This window comes from Kogia breviceps, chromosome 13, assembly GCF_026419965.1.
Source record: "Kogia breviceps isolate mKogBre1 chromosome 13, mKogBre1 haplotype 1, whole genome shotgun sequence".
Taxonomy (NCBI): Eukaryota; Metazoa; Chordata; class Mammalia; order Artiodactyla; family Physeteridae; genus Kogia; species Kogia breviceps.
Genome location: NC_081322.1, coordinates 45,027,489 through 45,053,062, shown reverse-complemented (window position 1 = coordinate 45,053,062; position 25,574 = coordinate 45,027,489). Strand labels below are relative to the sequence as shown.

Here is a 25,574-nt window from a genome sequence, read left to right as displayed (position 1 = left end):
CTCTCCATACAGTAGTTATATGTTTTGCTGGATATAGAGGCCATTTAGTCAGGAAGGGATGTCTCTAGCTTTCCCTTTGAGTAAAGGGAAACATAATAGAGTGAAGGAAAAGACGATGGCAGTCAGTGCCCACCACATTTGAATGTGCAGGCCACTGAAACTGAAAGAAAAGGGTCACAGACTGTGTAGTGTGTATATAGGTATGCGCGCAGGGGTGGGGGGATTGGTTTCATGACCTCCCACAGATACCAAAATCCACAGATGCTCAAGTCCCTTAACTAAAATGGTGTAATGCAGTTGGCCCTCTGGATCCTCCGATTCTGCATTCCCAGATTCAACCAAATGCAGAATCCGTAGATATGGAACTCCAAGATCGGGGGCCAACTGTATTCCTACACATTACAGAGTTGCTGGAAGAAGCAGTAGTACGACTGACATTGCTCTAGTTCTCTCTATTCCAGAGTGCCTTGTAGAGTAAATGCTATTTGCTCAGCAGGTTTCAACCTGTATAAACGGGAAGATAATGAACGCTAGTTTTTCCCCTTCCTATACTTGTATTTTCTACACCTGAAACCTTCTTTTGTTCATTACTCCCCAAAGATCTCCGACATTCTGAAAAGTGGAGAGCCCAAATCTTAAAGCTGGAAGACACTTCAAGACATCCTCTGTTCTGTCACTGTAAGAGCAAAGGGCAAATAGGTATCGTGATTATAATATGGGCTTATATAAATAAAACATAATATAAAAAGCTGGGTCATCCTACTTGAAATGGTTTTCAAAGGTTCAGTATGGTCCAAATGCCTTTGACCTCTAAAACACCCAATACAGCTAAACATGATACAGTCAATTTAGTGAGTGAGTAGTTACTATTTTTTAGATTCTCGTGAAGAGGGTTGATACAGAGACTTTAAAAATCTATTCTCTTGTTTTTAAGTTTCACACCAATAGCTCATGTATGCACTTTTACTCCAACAGTCAGCTGAATGTGTGGAAATAAATCCTTCTTTCTTTCCTCAGCCCCACCTAGACTGTTCTTGCCTTCCCCCCTGCCTGTCCCAACCTTCAGGGCCAATCTAAAAGGTCACCATCCACGGGCCTGTTTCCATGAGACCTCAGTATTATAATTTTTGTTGACCTTTTACTCATTTTCTTGTATTCCACTGTTCCTAACAGAGTGTTTTGCATATAGCAATTATTTAATAAACGATTGTTGACCTCAGTTAACAGCTGCCCTCCTGCCAACTTTAAGATACAATTTAGAATTTTCTTAGGGTCAGGAACTAAGTCATCTGCTTGTTGACTTCTTCCTACTCCACAATGATAAAATGCAATCTAAAATAGAGAGATTGAACTGACCTCAGTGCTTTGCTAAGAACTACTTACATACAGTAGTATGCTAAAATTACATACAATAAACTGAATCACTTTGCTGCACACCTGAAACGAACACAATATTGTAAATCAACTAAACTCCAGTATAAAATAACAATTAAATTTAAAAAAGAAAAAAATTACATACAATAGCTAACATTTATTCAGATTTACCATGTATCAGGCACAGCAAGGTCACTGTGCTAAGACTTTTATAATCATGATCTTACTTATCTCTCATCATTTTGTTAAAATGGGTAATAATGTTACCCCCATTGAGACCTAGATTCAATAAGGAATTTGCTTAATCCTATTCAGCTCATTAATGGCAAACCAAAGAATTGAAACTGCACTTAACTACTAATTCTATTGTGCCTCTTCAAGTGCCCAAAGCAAGTCAAGAAGTAGGAAGAACTAAGTTCTAGAGTTTCTAGTGCATGGTTGAGCAAACAGGTCATCTGATTTCTTCATGCTTTTTTTTTTTAAACCAATATTATAAATCCAGTAGTATATCTGTACTACTAGGTACATAGAAGACTTGAGGATTCTTAAAACCATTCAGAGACTATTATTATCTGGCTTTACTGAAGAGGATTTGAGTTTGTGAAAGGTGAGGTAACTTCCATAAAATCACTCAGCAAGTAAGTGTGTAAGAATTAGTTCTTTTTATTATACTCATTTTATTTTTATCATACTCTTTTTATTATAATCACTTATAATAATGATTCTGGAATATCTCAACACATATTAATATTTCAACATATATGTGCATTTGTAATCGACTTCACTAAACTACTAAAAAACGTTTACAGTTTACTAATAACGATAATAATAGCAGCTTTACCACTTTCACACAGGTTGAACACATGAATTGTCATCCAAACCAGGACCCCTGACAATGACAAATGCCAAACTAACTGGGAAGCTGAGACAACAGTCATAAATTGGACCAGCCCAGGCAAACTGGGACATGTGATCCCCCAATTGAAACAGCACCTATCTTGTGCTATTCTAAACACTTTACATAAATTAACTCACTTAATTCTCAAACCTTATGAGGTAGGAATTATACACATATTTCAGATGAGAATTTTGTAATGTGTTTAAGGTCACACAGCATTCGTGGATTCCTTTCGGTGCTCTGTGCTCTACTGAATCTCTTCGCTTGCTTACAGTAGGGAAAGGGAGAGCAAAGCCCAAAAGAATAAAGGCCTGGGTAAAGGCAAGCAACGATTATGAGAATTTCGTAGGTGAAAGAGACAGCTAGCTGTTTTCTAGTGCCAGTAGCAGGGTTGGGGGAATAGTTTGTGGGAAGCAGTGGCAGTTAACTAAGGAAGTATAGATAATATATCGAACAATCTTGCTGGTTACTCTTTTTAAAAAATTATTGCACATTTACACACATTAGAGGTGGTTTTGATGTACTTGCTACTCTTGGATAATTATTTAATGACCTGTGAACAATTAGCTAGGTAAGCCCTCTAAGCAATTGACTTTTGTACGTTTCTAGGTAAGATGAGTGAACCGATCAGGATTAATTTGTTATATTAATTGGATCCAGCCTGGGATAGATCCCAGTTTCTCACTGTGAGAAGCCCTCCGGCTTGTCATGCCTCTGCTAAGGCTAAAGTTTGTTTGTTTTTTCCTAAGTGGGTGTCATCTGTGTGAAGTCCTGGACCCTTTCTCTTAACTACGTTCCTTTTCTTCTCTGCTCTATCACCTCTTAGTTTGTTGAGAGAAGGCTGTTGGCATTCCACTTCACTTGTCAGGCTGCATATAAAGGCAGAGATTGGAGATCTACAAGTGAAAAGAAATATTTCAACAAACAATGCCTGTTACTTTCAATCTGATCACTTTACAAACAAGCAGATGCTTTCTTTATTGTACAGATGACCTCATCAGGGAAAGTAGATTAAGCTCTGGATCACTCTACTCAGAGCCATCCTCCAGCACTTCTCAAATCACAGGCCTATTCTTCTGCTCTACTCTTCCCTTAAAAAAACAAGGACAACTCTAAGTAACATTCATCTATTCATGTTTTTAAAAAAATGGGTAAATATTTATACCTCAAAGAGTTAAATGTAAATAATGTTTCACTAAGTGTGATAAATTGCATTCACAATGATTTTAAAGCAAACTGTGTTTGTGGCAGGCATTATGCTAGAATTTCTTTCATAACATTTAATTCTCACAACATTCTAGTACTACTTTCCCATTTTAAACATAAGATAGGACTTCCCTGGTGGAGCAGTGGTTAAGAATCCGCCTGCCAATGCAGGGGACACGGGTTCGAGCCCTGGTCCGGGAAGATCCCACATGCCGTGGAGCAACTAAGCCCGTGTGCCACAACTAATGAGCCTGCGAGCCACAACTACTGAAGCCCACGCACCTAGAGCCCATGCTCCGCAGCAAGAGAAGCCACCTCAATGAGAAGCCCACACACCACAACAAAGAGTAGCCCCCACTCGCCACAACTAGGGGAAGCCCGCATGCAGCAACGAAGACCCAACACAGCCAAAAATAAAATAAAAATAAATAAATAAATTTAAGAAACAAAACAAAACAAAAAAAACCAAGATAACCACGGGTTAGAGAGATTACATAACTTGCTCAAGGTCAACAGTAATCTCTTCAAGAGACAAATATGCTGTCTTGGTTTCTACCAAAATTAAATTTTTTTTCAAAAAGGTGCACAAGAATATTTGCACTTCTCTTTAATAATATCAGTTAATGATATATCACTTTTGTGCATTTACTACATATTAATCATTATGCTAAATACTTTTCATATATATCTGTACTTTACTTTTACCAAAACCTTAGGAAAAAGTCGCTATTATCTTCATTTTACAGATGAGGAAATGATAGCTAAATAATTTATACAAGGTGATGAAATAAGTTGGAGAGCTGAAATTCAAACCTGGGTCTGTATGACATCAAAAAAATCTTAATTATACTAAAGTATTTTTTTTTTTTTTTTTTTTTTTTTTTTTTGCGGTATGCGGGCCTCTCACTGTTGTGGCCTCTCGCGTTGCGGGGCACAGGCTCCGGCTAGGCCATGGCTCACGGGCTTAGTTGCTCCGCGGCATGTGGGATCTTCCCGGACCAGGGCACGAACCCATGTCTCCTGCATCGGCAGGCGGATTCTCAACCACTGCGCCACCAGGGAAGCCCTAAAGTATTTTTAATAGTGCAAGCAGAGTCCTTTAATAAAGCACTGATTTTGCACAGCATTGATAGTCTTTTTTTTTTTTTTTACTTTCCGGTACGCGGGCCTCTCACTGTTGTGGCCTCTCCCATTGCGGAGCACAGGCTCGGGATGTGCAGGCTCAGCGACCATGGCTCACGGGCCCAGCTGCTCCGCGGCACGTGGGATCTTCCCGGACCGGGGCACGAACCCGTGTCCCCTGCATCGGCAGGCGGATTCTCAACCTCTGTGCCACCAGGGAAGCCCAACAGTCTTTTAATAATTTTATATATTTTTAAATTTAAGTTACTTACACACTTTTTTTCACAAAATTAAATACAGGTTGATGACCTTAAATTTTCTATTCAGGATTCTTAAGTACTTCTGCCATAGAATCTGGACACCAGTAAGCCAACCACTCCACCTAATGAGGTATAATTGAAACCGAGCAGGACCCTGTGGGACTCCTGGGTACAAATCCTTTCTGTGCACCCTATTTCTTGTTTGTAGGAAATCGGCTTCTTTTAGCCTCCTTGACCTTCCCTGAGTTCCAAAGGGCAGATTCAAACAGTTGCTAATCAGGGAAGGGAGAGAATGCAGAAACAAGGGATGAGCAGTCAATAAACGATAGTGCAGGGCTTCCCTGGTGGCGCAGAGGTTGTGAGTCCACCTGCCGATGCAGAGGACATGGGTTCGTGCCCTGGTCCGGGAAGATCCCACATGCGGCGGAGCGGCTGGGCCCGTGAGCCATGGTCGCTGAGCCTGCACGTCCGGAGCCTGTGCTCCTCAACGGGAGAGGCCACAACAGTGAGAGGCCCGCGTACCGCAAAAAAAAAAAATAATAATAAAAATAAATAAATAAAAATTAAAAAAAGTAAACGATAGTGCAGACTTGGGGCAGGGTCCTGGTTCCTTGTCAAGGAACATACATGACAATATCTTTGAGCTCTTCCACAGAGCTAAGGCCCCCCCCACAGCCATGGAGGATGGCAGCTTCTGGCTGAGCCCAAGATACCTGGAACACCGCCCTGTTACCTCACCACCAACCAATCAGAAGAAAGTCACACACCTTGCAGCCCTTACCCCCAGATTTTGCCTTTGACTGCTCTTCCCTTGTTTCTGCATTCTCTCCCTTCCCTGGATCTGGAGGTGACCATCCCGTTAGGTCTCCTGTTTGGCCACTGCCTGTTTCAGCTGCTTACAAAGTTTATGTCTGACAGAGTCCAACAGTTTCAGACTAAGATGTTGTTTCTATGTGGGTGGAAGCTGGTTTACATACAGAATACGTCCATTTAGAGCAGGTGGAGAGAGACTTTCACTCTACTAGATAGGACAGCACCCACTCCTACTGGAAGTAGTTACATAAGAAAAAGACCTCTGCCCCAATTCCTGGGAAGTATCTTGAGTATGAAGTCTCTCAGGGGGGAGTTATTAGGGAACCATTGACCAATACTGCCCACCTTGGCCAGGCAGGATGAGAACTGCTTGCATGAATTGTTTCACAACAGGAGGTCCCAATAAGGAACACAGTGCTGCCAGGATAATTTGAGAGGGGCCAAAAAGAGGCAGGACATGCCAGCCCATAATATGTCCTGCCAACCTCCCAGAAACCCTCACGCTGGAATCCATCTTGGCTGAGAGATGCTCCCACCACCAGGAAGGACCCTGAGTCAGACAAAATTTGGTCACAAACAAGATGATTGGCCAGAGACAACCCAGAAAGCTAACCCCATCTCCATAAAACCTGAAACTGCAAGCCACACGGCAGAGCATTTCTCCTGGGTTCCCTTACCCTGCTGCTCTCCACTCCAGCACCCCGTCCCAGTAAAGTCTTTTGCTTTGTCAGTATGTGTGTCTCCTCAGACAACTCATTTCCGAGTGTTAGACAAGAGCTCACTCTCAGGCCCTGGAAGGGGTCCCCCTTCCGGCAACAATAGTATAATAAATCCCATTTCTGAGTTAACCAGGAAGTGAAGTTGAAAAATCAATCCATCACTGGAGAGCTATGAAGAAACAGGGAAGGGACTTCCCTGGCGGTCCAGTGGTGAAGACTCTGCACTTCCACTGCAGGGGGTGTGGGTTCAATCCCTGGTCGGAGAACTAAGATCCCACATGCCGTGTTGTGTGACCAAAAAAAAAAAAAAAAGAAAAAAAAAAGAAACTGGGAAGAGTGAAGAAAAGGCATTTAGAAGCTCAGATGTGAATCTAGAACAGTCTAAAAATTTACCCTTGACTCTTCTGTAAGAGAGTAATATGTGCTATAGGTCAGGATATCTCCACCTCAGCACTGTTGCTATTTTGAGCTGGATAGTTCTTTGTTGGGGGTTGGGGAGGGGATGCCCTGTGCATTGTAGGGTGTTTAGCAGCATTCTTGGCCTCTACCTGCTAGATATCAATAGCATCCCTCGTGTGATGGCAATAAAGTGTCTTTGACATTGTCTAATATCGGGAAGGGGCAGGATGCAAACTTGCCCTGGTAGAAAACCAATGCTAGGGTCCAAATCCCTAACAAAATACTTTGTCTTGGTCTTTACTGTTTCCTTTTGCTATATTATATCTTCAGGTGTTGGAGAAACCAATTAATTGAGCACATGATTCTCAGATGTTGAAAGACTCTATTTACAGCTAATCAGTTGACTTTGATACAAACAAAGCAGGTTTTTGTATTACAAAGGAGCTAAAGACATCAAATGACATACAGTTGTGTTTCATTATCAGTCATTAACTCCACCCTCTTCCAGATTGTCAGGCAAAATATGCCCTTTAAAAGATAGGAGCCCACTTTTCCAGGATGACCTGACTTTATATTTTGTTGTTATTGATCACCTAACAAAACGAAAGAGGAAATGTATCTTGTCCCACAACATATTTTAAAACAATATCTTACACTGTTTTTTTCAACTTTTTTTTTTTAAGCAAGCAGAACTCTCTTCCTTAGACATCTGTTGGAAAAAAATTAGCATTTAAAATAGATGAAAACAGTATCCTAGTAATATGCTCAACTTAAGGTCAATTTGTACTATTTGCTTATAGTCAGTCATGTTAAGAGACTGTTCCTATGAACATTGGTATTCAAAATGAACAGGAAAGACTAAAAAAAAAAGTTAGGAAAGACTGTGGCAAGTTTATATCAGTTTTACCATCCAATTTTTAAATTTGAAAAATAAAATTGACTCAAGAAAAGTTATAGTTCATACTGTTAGGGATTAGTATCTGAATGTACACTTTTAGATATACAGCCAGAATCTTTCCAGAATTAAAAAATTCAGGCACATTTATTAATTATTAATAAATGACACATTTGCAGTAAATTGAAATATCTACATAGAGATGGCAAGAGAAAGTGGGTCAAGTGAACATACTGATGGTTTCTTATTTGGTATAGAATGTATTTCAGTGTAGTATAGATTTTCTTTTTAAATTATAATTCTTATATGTTATTGAATGTATTTTTATTATATTTTATTTAATTTTTAATTTATTTGAAAGCATATTTTTATAATGAAATTTAAGCTCAGTATTTATAGAACAGTTGAATCACCTCCCAGAAATTCTCAGAAAGACAGTTTGAAAAGCATAACCTTTTTTTTTTTTTACTTATTCAAATGCCAGTGATATTTGTGAATCAAAACTACTATGCATTTTATCATCTGTACTTGATAATTTTCATATGGAATGATACTTAATTTTTTTTTAATAATGAATTAAAACCCTTTTATTTTAGCTCCTGTTATGAAGGAACCTCTGAGCACTTATACTTTATTTTTTCCATCTGTGTTGCAAATTTCTCCCCCCCCCCAGTCTTTAAAAAACTTTCCTTTAAGATTTTTTAAAAAATGACTATTTCAAACTTGTAGAAAAGTTGCATGAACAGTTCAAAAAACTTCCATATCTCATGTAGACATGATGCTTAAAACTCCAGTGTACATTTCTCAAAAACAAAGATACTCTCCTCTTAATCCCAAACAATCCTCCAAATTAGCAAGTTGATACAATGCTGCCTTTCAATCCACAGACCCCATTCAAATTTTGGCAGCTTTTGCAGTCTTTTTCCTTTATGAACCAGAATCATGCATTGTGGTAATTTTTACCTTTCTTTACTTTTCTTTAATCTGGAGCATTTCCTTAGTCTTTCCCTGTGATTCATGACCTTGACAGATTGAAGAGTACAGACATTTCATTTGATAGGATGTCCCTCAACCTGGGCCTGTATGAGGTTTTCTTATGACCAGACTCAGATCATTCCTTCCTGGCAGGAAGACCTCAGAAATGATGCTGTGCTCTTCACAAGTTGATCGCACGATGGAAGCTCAGGATGAGCATCTGTACTACCCCTGGTGATGCCAATCTTGAGCACTCAGTCAAGTTGCCAGCTTTCTCCACCTTAAAAATCACCGTTTCCCCCTTTTTGTAATTGGTAAAGATTTTATGTTGAGATAGTTCAAGGCTATGCCAAAGGCTTCAAACTCATTAAGCCTCCACCCACCAGCCTTAGCCTCTGTTCCTAATTCCTGCCTGAATTAATGACTATTATATGACTATCAAATGGTGATTTTCTATTTCCATTATTTATCAGTTGGCATTCTAGTGTTGGATAGATTTTTTCCCCTTCTCCTTCATTTATTTCTTCATTTAATAGTTATTTTTTCATATCAGTATAGATTTATGGATTCCTATTTTATTCAATGGATTGTGATCTGTTACTATCATTACTCTGATGCTCAGTTTTCCAGAATTGTCCAGTTGGAACCTTTGTAAACTTGCTCCCAAGTCTTTTTGACAATCTTTATATCATTCTTTGAACACTTCCTTACATTCTATGACAAAAAGATAATCCAAGCCCATATTGTATCTTCCCCACCCAAGTGCTGGAATCAATTGTTTATCTAAGGAGTCCTGGTTCCTTTTAGTGGAAAATGTTATTGGAAACCAAAATCTGCTCTCAGACTGCTCATTGCTACTGGAGTGTCATTGCTTCTAGACTCTCTTGGAAAACAGAGCTGAACTTCTAAATGTATATACACACAGATGCATATATATGTATGTATATATATTTATATACACAAATCTATATTTATCATCTATTATCTAAAACTACAAGTTCACTCTAATATTTCCAATTCCAGTTCATAATCTCAGGGTTATTTCTAGCTTTCTCTTTTCTTTCACTTCCTTTGACAGTGAGGAACCTGGCTCTCATTATTGACAATATAGTTACATTTTCTCAAAGTGATTGTCTATAACTAACTTTCCTATCATGCTTTGTTCTTCCTCCACCATCTTCAAGGGGAGGGAAGGAAAATGAAAGCATCTATACTTTTCAGTTTATGGGGCAATTGTGGCCCTGAGCATTCAGTACAGTGCATCTCTAGAAGTATTTCCTAATCATTTTACCTGTCTTTCAGTTTCTCTCCACCTCCAGGTTTGGTAGTAGAATGATTATAGAATATTTTGTGGAATTAGAGAATAACGTTCAACAATTGTCCTCAGTCTAGCTACTGTTTCTTCATTTTATCCCCCTTCCCCCTCATCTGTTCCGCCACTGCTGTTGGCTTATTTCTTGCTTGAATTGCTTTAACAGGCTCCTAAATGCCGCAGATCTGGTTCCCTTGAAGATCTTCCACATAAACATCAGGAGTGATCCTTTTAAAACACAAAGCCGGGTACAACATTCTACAGCTTTAAAATTTCTCAATGGCTTCCCTATTGCTCCAGACTCATTAACGTGGTTTATAAGGAAATCTATAACTTGATAGACTCTTGTTTTCTCTCCATATCCATCTCTAATCACTTTCTTTTCTGAACTTCCTATGTCAGCTACCACAGGTGCTTGTATGGATACAAAAGTCATTAAAAGAGTGCTTTTTGATACCAAGCTTTCTGGAGTTGAATTCCCTTTCATTGCCTGATTAAGCTTGTGTTTTGTTTTGTTTTTTGACCCAGTTACCACTGCTATGAAACTAACCACCCAATACTTAGTGATATAAAACAATAACCATTTTAAAGCCAGATTTTGTGGATCCAGATTCAGGAGCGGGCCAATGGGGACAGTTGTACGTTGGGTCTGGAGGATCCATTTCTAAGATGACTCCTCACATGTCTGGTGCCTAGGCTGATGGCTGAAGAATGGTTTCTGCTTGTAGCTGGACATTTTACTGGTAGCTCAGGGATCCAACATGTTTGTTTCAGCAAACCAGGTGGAAGCTGCTTGGCCTTAGAAGTCACATAGTGTCACTTCCACTGTACTCTATTGATCGTAGCAAGATTCAAGGGAAGGGACATAGATTCTTTCAATGTTTTAAAGCTGTTTCCCCTTGGAGGTAAAATGGAGGTACTAGAAGTCTGGGTTAAATGAGTATTTTATAAGGGGGCTAATACACAGTAAGAGGTTGATAAATATTAGATATTTTTGTTTTTTCAATGACATTTCTGCCTGGAATTTGGGTCCTATTCCTCACTGTCTGATGAAGATTGAGATAGTTCAGCCCCTCTCACCAGAAGTCTTCTCTCACTCTTAAAAGCTGCGTCAGGAAGTTTCCTGATTCCCTGACTTCTACAATGCTTTATAAACGCCCATGTATGTGCTTATTTTCCCAACTAACCTGAGGTTTCTAGGGCAAAGACAATCAATACAGTATCTCTAGCATGCAAGGACCCAAGACCCTGAGATAGGGTGATCATACATCCAATTTTCCTGGGACATTTCCCTTTTACATCTGCTGTTATAGTACAGTTAATAGTAGTGCCACATTTTATTCTCAAAAAGTTCCCAGTTTGGATGATAAATTATGCAGTATCTACTCAAAGAGCCTTCTGGAGTCTCAATCATGTTGGTAAAGGAAAGACTGCCCTTGACCCTCTGATACGCTTTCCCATTGTAGCAGCAGTGCTTACGGGTAACACTGGAGCCTGGGAAACTTGCCTCTCACGGAGGGGGTGGGGAGGCTGTGAGGGAAATATGCCTTATGATATCCCAGTGAGCCAGCCTGTAGTGCTGAATCACTGGCAGCATTTCCCAAAAGTGTGTTAAGAAACCATTTCCCACTGACTCAAAGGGTGTGGGGCTATCACTGGTCCATACTGACTAGAAAGGAATCACCTGGTTTGCTTTGACTTCCGTTGAAAAGGTAGCAAAAGTCCACTCTGAAACCCCATTCCCTGCTGTTCTCCAAGGGTCTTCTGGTATTGTCTCCTAGATACCTTTCAGGAAACGTTGGCCGGTGAGTGCTCTTGGGTTGTGCTACAGAGGAGTTCGAAATGGAACAAAATTGAATGAGGACTAAATTGTAAATAAGCTAATGCTCAGATGTTTGTACTTACCTGGAAAAACAGGTTTAAAAGATCCAGGAAATAGAGCCATAGGTTCACTCAAGAAGGGAGTTTGAAAGAATGTGTCATCACCTCGGATAGTCCTGCCAGTTGCCATTTTCGGAAGTGAATGGGGACTTTTTTTTGCCTTTTGTTTGGTCTTCTTCATTTTTCAAAGCCCAGTTTAAGTCCTGCTTTGTCCAAGAAACTTTCATGAGTCACCACAGACAGCCTCACCTCTCCTTGACCTCTGCTTCTCCCTAACTCACCTTTATTTTAAAAATTTGCTTATCTGGCAATTCTTCTGTAAGGTCAATAACCTCTGATACAGCATTTATGGGTGCCAAGCTCTGTGCTGAGTGCTTTGCCATAATCATTCCTTCTAATCCCTTACCACCAGGTAAGTACTGTTACCTACATTTTACAGGTAAAGAAATACAGGTAACATTGTATTATTATTTATGTTATTAGATTACATCGCCTCTCCCCATCTAACTTGTAATCCTCTCAAGAACGGCAAACAGGTTTCTTATCTCTTGGTATCTTAGTTTCCCCACATGCAGTAGGAGCTCAAAGGAGCAAATTGTTGATGTTAATGGCTGGTTTTACTTTCTGTCTACTCCATGAAGACGGAATTTTAAATGTAAATACATAGATGTGCTCTACAGGCCATCTTTAAAGCCCTAGAAACCTCACATCAAGCCAGGAAAATTAAGTGTGAAGAGAAGGAATAATACGTACATGGGACTTGCCATTTTCAGAGTCCATTGATGTCGCTTTTGAGTCACAGGAAGCTTTGCTTCAACATTTGTTTAAAAGAGGAAGAAAATGTTGAAAATGTTAGGCACATTGTGACTATTTGAATATTCTCTCCGGTTGATTTCCTGCATTACATCTTTGAAAGTGTCCTGATTTTCATATGTGTTCCAGTGCTGAGTGGTATTTCCTGTCCCAGCCTAAAAAATGGGATTTGACTCTTAACAGGAAGTGTCAGTAACAGCATCAGCTGCAGTGACAGAGATGCTGCAGCAGTGACTAGCACATTGTAACACATTTGAATTTTGATCTTAAAATAAGCCACACACGCTGAATAAGCATGTAAATGTATATGAAATAAGTATGAGTGCCTTACCATAATTTTAAGTCTGATTTTTATTGTCAAGAATGTTTCCATTTAAGAGTTTTTAAACTCTTGCCTTAAAGGGTTGGCCAAAGATCATTTTTGCGTTTTTTAGTCTCTTATATCCAAATTGTCAGATATTATGTGTGAAGAGGCCACTCAAGGCAGAATCATGAAAATTACAGATGGGAAATTAGGTCATTTTCTTTTTCCTTTTCCAATACAGGCTGCTTTCTTTACAGAATATCTTCAAATATTTTTTCCATCCTTGTTTAGAATCATGGGGCCATTACAGGTCCCCCTGGGAGGTTATTCAACAGAATAATGGGACTTGCTGTAGGTATATTTTTTTACCTGATTTTTACCCTAAACTTTTTTTTTTTTCTTTTTTTGCTAAATTTCATTCTGTTACCCCATGGACCACCTGTACGGTTCTTCACAGAAGGTTGCAGGATGCTCCTTTTTTTTTTTTTTTTTTTCCAGTACGCGGGCCTCTCACTGTTGTGGCCCAGCCGCTCCGCGGCACGTGGGATCTTCCCGGACCGGGGCACGAACCCGCGTCCCCTGCATCGGCAGGTGGACTCTCAACCACTGCGCCACCACGGAAGCCCAGGATGCTCCTTTTGATAGGAATACTCAAAATAATTAAAGGGAACTAGATCCATTTATGTTTGATATGCATAAGTCTGCTTTGTTTATTGTGTGCTTATTGACATGGCCTAAGGAGGCATAATGGTAGTGGGTGATTCTTAAACATAATCACAGAACTGGATAAGAAAAAGTTCATAAATATTCTTTTAAGTAAGTGTAAAAAATATTAGGCCCTTTCTTTTGGTCATATGCCAGGTCTCTCATTTATGGGAAAATGAATGAAATAAGCAACCTGATCAGTCTGGTCTTGGATTGTCTAGAACTTCTCCAGTAAGTTACACTTGCATTAGTATGTTCAGTTCGGCTTCATACTCTAGCCATAAACTGGGATTTCCAATATGCTGTATCCCAGAGACACCAACCTTGAGGCTTGATGTATGCTTTATTGGTCTCTGTGTGTCCATGGCTGAGCCTGTGCCTGGCAGATATCAGACGCTTTGTTGGATAATTGAATCCAATGAATTATGTACTAATTAGAAAAAAAAGTAGAGAGGGCAGCCATGAATCTAGTATTTTTTTTTTTTTTTTTTTTTGTGGTATGCGGGCCTCTCACTGTTGTGGCCTCTCCCATTGCGGAGCGCAGCCTCCGGACGCGCAGGCTCAGTGGCCATGACTCACGGGCACAGCCGCTCTGCGGCATGTGGGATCTTCCCGGACCGGGGCACGAACCCGTGTCCCCTGCATCGGCAGGCGGACTCTCAACCACTGCGTCACCAGGGAAGCCCCGAATCTAGTATTTTTGACACCCAGCGCCAATCATTTTCAATACCCTTATATATGAAAAATGTATTTCAGTAATAATTGTGCAATGAAATGAGTAATAACAGCCAGAAGAGAAATATAGACAATAAAATTTTATTAAACTTAACAGATAATTATGCAAATAAATTAATTAAAAATAAAAACAAAACAAATGTTACAGAATAAAAATATTTTAGTTTTATATATATACATATAAATTAAAATATAATACATTAATTTCTTGGGCTTAGAACTTGGACCAACGAAAGATATTTTAAGTGGGAGGAGTATTTTATCATTGACATTGTTTAGAGTTGGCAGAGCATAGGGAAAATAAAAAGCAGTGTAGGGACTTCTCTGGTGGCGCAGTGGTTGAGAGTCCGCCTGCCAATCCAGGGGACACGCGTTCGTGCCCCGGTCCGGGAAGATCCCACATGCCGCGGAGCGGCTGGGCCCGTGAGCCATGGCCGCTGAGCCTGCGCGTCCGGAGCCTGTGCTCCGCAAAGGGAGAGGCCACAACAGTGAGAGGCCCGCGTACTACAAGGAGGGGGGAAAAAAAGCAGTGTGCCTTTGAGCTTATTTCTTGTAGTTTATTACTGAAAAATTCTTAATATTATTTAAAAATTTTAAATTTGTCTACAGACAATGATGACTTGCTTGCACTTGGGGCAGACCGTTCCCATTTCCCTGCCCTGGGTTCACCACTGTGGAGGATACTAATTTTGCTTTGAACAAAATTTTTGAAAAAAAAAAAAAAGTTAAAAAATCTCAAGTCATCCATTATAGTTTGACTTCCATGGTTTGCAGGTATCCAATACATATTTTTTGAATGCATAACGGGGAGAGAGAGTGGAGGATGGGTGAAATCCCTCAGAAGGGGGCTGCGGGCATTGGAAAGTAGCAGGCCAGTATCAGGTCCCTGGGGGCAGCAGAACAAGGACATCAGCAGTTTAGAAAGGGAAGTGGGCATTAGAAGAAAGAACTGATGTTTTGTTCTGTTGGTGATTGTCATGGGCTGCTGGTGGGAAGAGCGGAAGCAAGAGAGGTTTTCTAGGCTTAACTTCCCATCTCATTCTTTTAATTTCTACCTTTGACCGGGGTTAGCCATACATGTTTTCCCCATTCTATTGCTCAGTACCTGAGAAAACCCTTGCTGCTCTTCCTTCAGTGACTTATCTGCTTCTGTCAATAATCTGGAAATTTTATGGTGAAACTGCAAAATGGTGAAACACTAAAATGCATCTCAGGTCATGGGGAACATTTGTATGCCAGATGCGTGGTACAAGCAGGGAGTACTTTGCATTAAATTCTTTCTGACATTCTTCTCTTCTCAGGCTCAGTTTTCTCTTGCTGACTTAGAGTCAGCAGGGAAACCTCCAACATCCTTTGTAGGCATTTTTATACACTTCCTCTCCAGTTAGAGCAAGGGTAACCAAGAAGCACAATTCTCTGAGATGGCTCTTAGCCATTCTGTTTTAGTCCTCATCACTCTGTCCAAGAGAAATCTCATCCAAATATATGAGAATGCCCTGTAACCTATTTCATCTTGGCCCCTCCATCTCCTACTCTCTTATCAAAAATAGAATTTCAGCGTACCCATTAGGATGGCTACTATTTTAAAAAAATAGAAAATAACAGGTGTTGGTGAGGATGTGGAGAAATTGGAGCCTTTGTGCACCATTGGTGAGAGTGTAAAATGGTGCAGCCACTATGGAAATCAGTATGGCAGTTCCTAAAAAAATTTTATAAAGAATTAATAGATGTAGCTACTGGGAAGCTGCTGTGTAGCACAGGGAGATCAGCTCAGTGCTTTGTGATGACCTAGAGAGGTGTGATGGGGAGGGTGGGAGGGAGGCTCAAGAGGGAGGGGATATATGTATACATATAACTGATTCACTTTGTTGTACAGCAGAAACTAACACAACATAGTAAAACAATTATAATCCAATAAAGATGTAAAAAAAGATTAAAATAAAAACGAGTTAATATATGATCCAGCAATTCCAATTCTGGGCATACACCCAAGCGAATTGAAAGCAAGGAGGACATATTTGCACACCCATGTTCATAGAAGCATTATTCATAATAGTCAAGATGTAGAAGCTGCCCAGTCTGTGATGGATGAATGGATAAACAAAATGTGATATATCCATACAATGAAATATCACTCAGTCTTAAAAAGGAAGGACATTCTGACACATGCTATGACTCGGTTGAACTTTGAGAACACTATGCTAAGTGAAATAAGCCAGTCAGTATTGTATAGCTTAATTTATAGAAGATACCTAGAGTAGCCAAATTCATAGAGACAGAAAGGAGAATGGTGGTTACCCAGGGTTAGGTTGAGAGGGAAATGGAGAGTTGTTGTTTAATGGGTACAAAGTTTCAGTTTGGGAAGATGAAAAAAGTTCTGGAGATGGATAGTGGTGATGATAGCACAACGATATGAATGTACTTAATGCCACTGAACTGTACACTTAAAAATGGTTAAGATGATAAATCATTTAATGTTACATGTTTTTAACCTCAGTTAAAAATAGAAAAAAAGAAAATCTGACAACATTATACACCTTAATCCCAGAAAGCTGCATGTGAAAAATAATTATGGGTATTTTACCACAATAAAAGATAATTAAAAAATAGAATTTCAAGTTTGATTGTTACACATCACTCTTCATATAAAATAACAGCGAGCTATTTTAGGGGAGTTCGAGTCTGATGGCATGGGTCACATGCTCTAGCTCATCCCAGGCAAGTTTTGAAATAATGGTTGGTGGTTGGCGTGGTTTGAATACAATACATGGTTAAGCGGTATTACCTTGTTCTTTCCAGGTCAAGGAGAGGAACAGAAGAGTAAATCAGAAAAGGAAATGGCCACCACTGTCTAATTAGATGATACCCTCTGAGATGGAGAGGTTACATCCCCAACTCATCTACATCATGTTTAAAGATCTGAATGTTCACCTCAGCTCTTGTTGCATCTTAGTGGATGGAGGCTGTTTGTGCAAAGTGACATTTGGCAAAATAAAGTAAGAAAATTGGATGTCATGTGAATTAAAAGCAAAGTTGGGAAGAACAGAAACTTGCAAAACCTGCAATGGGATATCCACCTTTTGACATTTAGGTTACCAGGCCAGAGGTGGCATGGGATATTAGTAAAGGAAAGCTATGATTACTTTGGAGACTATTGGGCAGTAAGAAATAGCGATAATGATGCTTTGAATTAAGCCATTTCTCCCCAGGGCTCACATATGCAATAATTTCTTTTCACGATATACTGAGAAACCAGGGAGGAATGGGTATTATTTTCTCCAGTTTATAGTTATAGAAGGTGAAACTGAGGTACAGAGAAGTAATCTGAGTTTGAAGCAGTGTCTCATTAGCAGGGGTAGCAGTAGAAAACAGGCTTAGTTTCCTGATCTCCGGGCCTCCTGTCTATAAATAGCTTGCCTTCTGTTCTGTTGATCCTGCCCAACAACGCTGCACCCCAGTGTCCCCAAACATGGCAACAGTTGGCTCCCCAAATAAGCTTTTAAAGCAGAGAAGCCATACAAGAAGACTGGGACCTTTAGGCCCCTCCAGAGGCTAGCAAATGTGTGGATGACCATCACACAACTTCAGTGTTGGCTCGCGAACCTCAGTTTCCTTCACTGTCGCATTTCTCTGTTTCTGACTTCTTTTGAGCAGGGAGAAATGACAGCTGGAATTTCAGTGAACTCCATTTTCTTAGCTTAGAAGTCACAAGCTCCAGTTAAGTGCCACCCTGAATAAGTGGCTCCTTTGTGTTGAGGGAGAGACCACCCCCTGACCCAGAGATGCGGTTTTGCAACACACAGATGGAGGTTTCCAGAAGTCCTCAGCTGGAGCAGCTAAATGTGACTGAGACAACACAGTCCCATAGACAAAGGTCAGACCTATTTTAATCTCTGAGTGAGGCTATTACTCTGGGACAAGGCCCTTCTTGTCTGATTTCCTGCTATTTTCAGTGATTCACAAGCCTGAATCTCTTTCATCTGGGAGTGCAGAGCCCCATCCCCCTTTGAGATTTGTTTGTGAGTTAAAATAGTTCTCATCCTCAGTCTTCTCGGAGTGTCTTCTTGCAGCCGTAGAATTCCTCAGGCTGTGACCTGGAGGAGTCCCTGGGAGGGAGAGTCAGGGCAGCTTGGAATGCAAGCCCAGGGGAGGAATCCGGAGTGTAACAGGAAGTGGGGTTGCTGCTTGCTTGCCCAGAGGCTCGGAGCCCATAGATCAGTGGGGCTGACTCCTCTGACGGTGCTCTGGGAGGCTTCTGCAACACAGCCTTACGGAGGCTTGCCCTGTACTGTCTGCTGAGGTGTATGCATCATGCAGGTGTTTCAGTCCAAGCCCAGTCACTATAGAATCCAATGCAATTAGGATGAAAGACGCTCCTTTAGTTTTTTGATGACACAGCCCTCATGTTCTGTAATTACTGGTCCATTTGGATTGATTACCCTCGTATTTATGGGTTATTTCTCCAAAGCGAATGCTGCAATATAAAAGCCTGCTTATCCAGTTATCCTGTGGCTTTTGAGTTTGCTAGTTCCCTCTTTTCTTTAAAAAAAATTTTAAAATAACTTTATCTACTGTGGAAACATCTCAAATCACCGTTTCTTAATTGTTTAATACCTCTGTTTGATGTAGACAGAGAAGAGTTTGAGAAATGTAGCCAAAGCTGGCCTTCAGGGCATCTGCCCAGAGTAATAATAATGATGAGTTGCCACTTGTTGATTCTATACTCCTTGCCAGGTACTATGCAAATGCTTTACACATATTCTCTAATTTAATCTACATAAGAATCCCATGAGATCATTTTACTGAAGACAAAACAAGGTTTAGGGAAGTTAGGTAATTTTCCCTAAATCGCACAATTAGTTTGTGGATAGAACTAAAATTCCATCTCAGATCTTCATGCTGCTAAACACAATAGAACAATTTTGCTGAAACTTTGAAAATAAATGTTGGATCTTCCCTAATGTCATGGTCTTTGTGGATATCATACAATTAAAGATTTTCTAAATTTTCTTCTCATTCTTTTTAAAGAAAAGGTCCCTGAAGTCAGTGAGAAACTTTGGTGAGCTGCCCTTTTCATTTGTTTATAAGAGGAAACGTTAACTTCTGTGATTGTTCCACACATTCTTGCCACTTCCCTAAATGAAAGAAAAAAAGAGCCATAAAACATGGCTGTAATGCCTGTTTTCATACTAGAAGGTCAAAAAACAAAGATCCATGAGGAAATAGTGGGAAGAGAGTATTGTCACAAAAACACCAGAAGTTGCATAAATAATAAATAAATAGTTTTGAGGGGGCTGGAGAGAAGAAATTAACATTTGTTTCTGAATTCTGATCCAAATCTAATGTTTTCAGAAGTAACAATTCATCCCACAGAAGACTGAAAGCTTTTGGATTTGGTTGTATCAACAGTCCACCCACAAAGTAAAATTAAGAGTTGATTACACCCCTCCCCTTCTCTCCTGAGGTCAAGCAAGCAGCAGAATCCACTACTTTTGCTGTGGACTTTGTCTACACCCCAGAGCAAGGTGGAGAGATAAGCCAATTACCCAAATTTTCAAGTCAAAGAAAAAGTAATTTGGCTTTAATTACCTGGTAGAAAGTGTTTGGAAACCTGAATTATTTGCACATATTTTTATCTTTGCTTGATATAAACAGATATAAACTTTGTGTTTAGGCCATTTCAATTGATAGTTATTCAAGATTTCCTAGTTACTGGACTTGTCTCTGTTCATGTGAAGAGAGGTAGCTTCATGTTCCACTGGGAGAGAAGGGCTGAGATCAGAGATTTGGTTTTTAGGTCACTGCCAACACTGAAGAAGGATGCAAACAGGGCTTCTCAGCCCCAGCTTTGCATGAGAATCACCTAGGGAGCCCTTAAAAGTGTACCAGTGGCCCTGGTCCCATATAAGGCCAAACAAGTCAGGATCTTTGGGGTTGGAGCTGAGGCCAGGATATTTTCTAAAAGCCCCCTTGTGATTTGAAAGCATCCATGGTTGAGAATCATTGGATTCATCATGGATATTATCATTCTGATGATGATAAGTATAAAAAAGATGGAGCATACTTCAGTTCCATTGTCCAAATGATCCACAGACATTTGATTTTTAAGAATATCAAAAAGAGATAAGGCAAAATGACAGCATAAGTTTATCTTCTTGACCTTTCCAATGGCACTGTGGTCTCATACCTGTCTCAAATAAAGTATACCTTATAGTTCTCAAAGTTAGTTATGAAAGCAAATTCTAAAACAGAAAACTCTTTCAGAAAGATGAGAAAGAAAAATCTCTATCTGATGAGTACTACCAAATAGGGAACAACATTGACGAAAAACCGTACTTTTAAATGATTCAGGAATCACCTTCACAAATCTTTTGGCTTTATATTTTACTATTCGCACAGGCACAATTATTTTCCATACCCATTTGATGGTTTAAAGAAGTAGTGGTTCTCAAACTTTATTGTGCATCTAAATTACCCAGGGAACTTGGTAAAATCCAGATTGCTGGGCTCCATTCCTGCGGTTTCTGGTTTGATGGGTCTGGGGTGGGATCAAATAATTTTCATTTCTAGTAAGTTCCCAGGTGAGGCTGGTCCTGGGTCCGCAGCAAACTAAAGTAGAACTTGAACACCTCTCCCCAAAAGCTCATTATAAGTTTGTGAAGAATAATGTGAATATTTACTTTAGTATTATTTTTATTCCAAAATGGATTTGAGCGATTCTCTAAAAGTATACATAATAGGTTAAATTTTTAAATTTAAAAAAAGGTAAGGAAATTTCGGTGAAAAGTAAAGTTTGAGTAGTAAAACAAAATCAAACAGCACATACATATAAAAGGTATTTTTAAAAGTAAGATACAGGGCTTCCCTGGTGGTGCACTGGTTGAGAGTCCGCCTGCAGATGCAGGGGACACGGGTTCGTGCCCCGATCCAGGAAGATCCCACATGCCGCAGAGTGTCTGGGCCCGTGAGTCACGGCTGCTGAGCCTGCGCGTCCGGAGCCTGTGCTCCGCAATGGAAAAAGTAAGATACAGAAAATGAAATATATTATACTATTTAACAAAATATACATTTGAGAGTATCAATTCTATATAGCAAATCTTATATCATTCTTGAGCTTTTTCTTACTTCTGAATTCCTTTGAAACTTAGATAATATAATATTTAGCTATTCTAAAGTAAAGTGAAAAAGGAAAATTGCCTGGCCAGTCCTAGGGATACTGGCTAATGATGTGAGATTCCATTTGGCTCTTCCGTATATGCATAGACTGCTTTCAAACAGAATACAGTAAGATGAAACGAGGGTGACATGCCTGGTTTATTTAATAAAACTGTGTGTACAGTAGATAGCTAAACTGAAGAAATGATTTAGAGGCTTGAAATGTTTAGATTCATTATCTACACAGGAACACAAAATCAAAAGCAGGAGGCAGTCGGAGCAAATGAAGCAAGTCAGGTGGAGACTGTGGTCCCCTGACATGGCGCCCCGTCTAACGGGAGCACGTGGCCCTGTGCTGTCAGATAGTTGATTTATTGAGAGAAGCTAGGGCAAATTTTTATACAAAATGTTATAAATTTTAAATGTTGACAACAAATTCAATTCAAATAAATAACACTATGTGAGTCAAACAAAATAGATTTGGGCCAGATTTGGCTTTGCTGATTTGAAAACTTGTCTTCAGGAATTAATTTTTCCTGGTTAATTACCAACCCCTCTTTGCATTCTGAGTAGGTTTCTGCCCAGGCAGCTAACTGAAGCAGAGCCAAATTACTGACTGCTATTTGCATGGCTTTCCTTTAACCCACTGGTTCTCAAAGTGAGGTCCTAAGTTGTATTAGCATCTTCTGGGAACTTGTAGAAATACAAATTAGACTTGCCCCATCCCAAATGGGCTAATTTCAGATGGCCCGCCCCAATTTTACATAGTCAGAAACTCCGGGAATGGGGCCAGAAATCTGTTTTAACAAGCCCCTCCATGTGATTCTCATGCCCACTAAAAGTTGGAGGGCCCCAATTTACTTGAAGAGAATTTAAGGCAGCCTCATTAAACCAGAACAGATCTACTGAGTTGGTAATAAGATGAATACCTAACCAGCATCCAGAGTCAGAGCGCTCTGGTTATGCGACATTCCAAATGGTGCTGGGTATCATTACCCTGTTAATAGATACTCTGGTATACTTCATTTTAAAAGATGTAATTCCAAAGTAGCATGGAGAGTCTCATTTGAAAAGTTTGCTAAAGAATATCTGTCAGTTTAGGGATTGTATCAATGGTTATTTACTCTTTCTTACCAACTGTTCGGGTTGTCGTGCTTGGTGTCAGCTGAAAATATTCTCACTTCCTTTCTCACTCACATTTACCAATTTTCTGAGGGTCACTAGAATGTGAGTATAGTTATAGATCCTTGTAACTAGCCTTCTAATGGGAAAACAGCTTTAAATATACACATAAGAGTCAAGATATATCTATAGAAGAACACTTATTCTCAATGAAAGAATTTAATCTTAAATCAGCATATTTACTAATATCCAGATGTGTGGTAACAAATACCAACATTTCAACTGCACATGCTATTTTCTTCCCTATATGTGACATTTTATATTTAGCTGGAACAGTATAAGAAGCACTGGTGGGCACTAAGGAGGCTTGGTTTCTTCATGTCTGTCCCTGTCCCTCCATGGGCCTTGGATGGGTCATTTGTGACTTCCCTTTTCTCAGCCTGTAAAAGGAAGGCCTTGCACTGTATGATCTCTGAGAGCCTTTCAGCTCTGAAAACATTGTGATATTTAAGGCTTATTGTCATGTGGGTTACTAGTCTTAGCTAAAGCTTCTTCAGTTGTTTGGCTGTCTATGGATTGTATATTCACGTGCATTCCATTTAAATCACATGCTCTGAGCTCATTTACTTGAACTTTTATAGTAATACTTAAGCATTTATATATTGCTTTTCATCTTCAAAGCACTTAACATACTTAAGAATCCTTCCAGCAACACTTTGAGGTAGCTAAGTATTATTAAAATAGAAAGAGGAAGAGGGTGAGGGAGAAAGAGAGAAAGAAGGAGAAAGAGAGAGAGAGAATTGTTAAATCATTTAATGATTTGTCTCTGGCTGAAGGAAGAGAATATACCAGGGCAGCACAATTAGAAATTATAAAAAATATTTTTTAAAAAGGGGGGTGGGGAGGAAGAGAAAATATACCAGGGCCAGAATGAAAACTGCTTCCCTGTTTCATATTAGACTTGGTATCACACTTTTCTTCCACCACATATTCTTAGGGTTTAGAATCCTCCCCGCGCTGTTCTAGGATCTCCTCGAATCTTTGTAGGCTGAAGGCATTTTGATGTTGTCTGCCTCCTTGGAGGGCAGAGACCACATCTTGCACAAGTGCTCAGTTCATAACTGAAGTTTGCTGTTGGTGATGGTGTTATGGGTCTTTTCCTATTTTAAGCTGATGTAACCAAAAGCAGAAGGAAAGAAAGTGAAGGCTTCTATTGCAAGGAAGCAACAAATCCATGGAGTAGATGCTTGGGCTGCTAGCTTGCAGGTTTGCAGTCTTAAATTTTCCTTGTAGCTTACCAGAGAGCAACGCCTTTTAAAATAATGCCAAACACATGTTGAACTTTAGTAAACTGTACTCTTTAACGAAAATGTAACTCTGAGCAGGGTGCATAATCAAAGACCTAATAATGAAAATATTGCTTAAAAATTTAAAGTTTGGTTTGAGGATTCATAATGCTGACACAGGAAGAACAGGGTGAATGGAGAGAGAGGATATGCAGAGGGATGGCAGGGAGAAAAGGGAGAAGGGGAGGGAAAGGAAGATGAGTTCTCTGGAGGAGACTCTGCACAAGAACTTCAACTATCACCACAGTGTCCTCCAGACATGTTCAAAGACAGGAAGACCAGTGCTAAGAAATGAATGTAAGAACTACCCGCATGAATGCATCTCTTGTATGAAGTTAGATCGCTTTTAGCATAATGCTATGTATTTTACTTCCGAAATTAGATCAGATTAGACTTTTTTTTGCTATCCACTTTAATCCAAGAACTCATTTCTTTGTAAATTTCTAATCCACCATATAACAATTTTAGAGGTGTTTTATGGTTATAGAAATTTGTGAAACGGCTGCTTAAGCTATATTTATACATAAGCTTCTATGCTCCGATTAAAAAAATGGTAACACACAAAAAACAACCCGAAGCTAGTTCATCAGTATTTAACGATGAGATTAAAAAATGGAGCTTCGCTGAACCGTGTTTTTAAGTTGGACAGCCTTCTCCTGGCAAATATTTTATTTTATTTTATTTTATTAAAAATTTTATTTATTTATTTTTTGGCTGTGTTGGGTCTTCATTTCTGTGCGAGGGCTTTCTCTAGTTGTGGCGAGCGGGGGCCACTCTTCATCGCGGTGCGTGGGCCTCTCACTGTCGCGGCCTCTCTTGTTGCGGAGCACAGGCTCCAGACGCGCAGGCTCAGTAGTTGTGGCTCACGGGCCCAGTTGCTCCGCGGCACGTGGGATCTTCCCAGACCAGGGCTCGAACCCGTGTCCCCTGCACTGGCAGGTAGATTCTCAACCACTGCGCCACCAGGGAAGCCCCCTGGCAAATATTTTAGGTGGCCCTGCCCTGGGACTTGGTATAACTGCCTTGCTCACAGTGTTGTAAAAACATGCGATTGCCTCATAAAGTAGTTTCCTGCTCTCATATTTATTGGCTCACTGAATTTTATTTTCCAAAGTACTGAAATTTACTATCAGGTGAAAAGACGCCATAGAGGATGGGGCTGGGTGTGGCCTCCTGTTTGTTTCTGGCTGAGCTGCTCCTGGGGCTGGCACTTTGCTGGGGTCCCGGCAGGTGTTATTCCTGGAGCTCATCTTCCCAGGTTCTGAAACGTGAGGTTTTCTGTTGATAGAAGTCGGTAGGGCTTTGAGGCGACTCCCTCTCTCATGCTGGTCTACTCATGACAGACCTGTCCGTACAGACTTACTAATTTGTACTGTGAAATGGAGACAGAGGGTTCGTTTTTGGAATTGGTCTGGGATTCCAAAAAAGGATTCCTGGGTCTCGAGACATCCTAGGTCAGTAACCAGAAGATTTCTGATGGTGAAAACAATCACCACATAATGAAGGAAGCTGGCCAATCTTGGGGGCTATTTTGTCCAGG

At 40.0% G+C, this 25,574-nt stretch overlaps 1 long non-coding RNA gene across 1 annotated transcript in view; it reads left to right on the top strand.

Moving 5' to 3' along the window:
- The window catches only part of LOC131767623 (uncharacterized), an 87,488-nt gene extending 68,067 nt beyond the window's left edge, over nucleotides 1–19,421 (top strand). Inside the window, exon 3 of the long non-coding RNA XR_010836181.1 lies at nucleotides 17,211–19,421. This is a non-coding gene — a long non-coding RNA (uncharacterized lncRNA). The remainder of the gene's footprint in view (nucleotides 1–17,210) is intronic.
- Nucleotides 19,422–25,574: the final 6,153 nt, after the last annotated feature.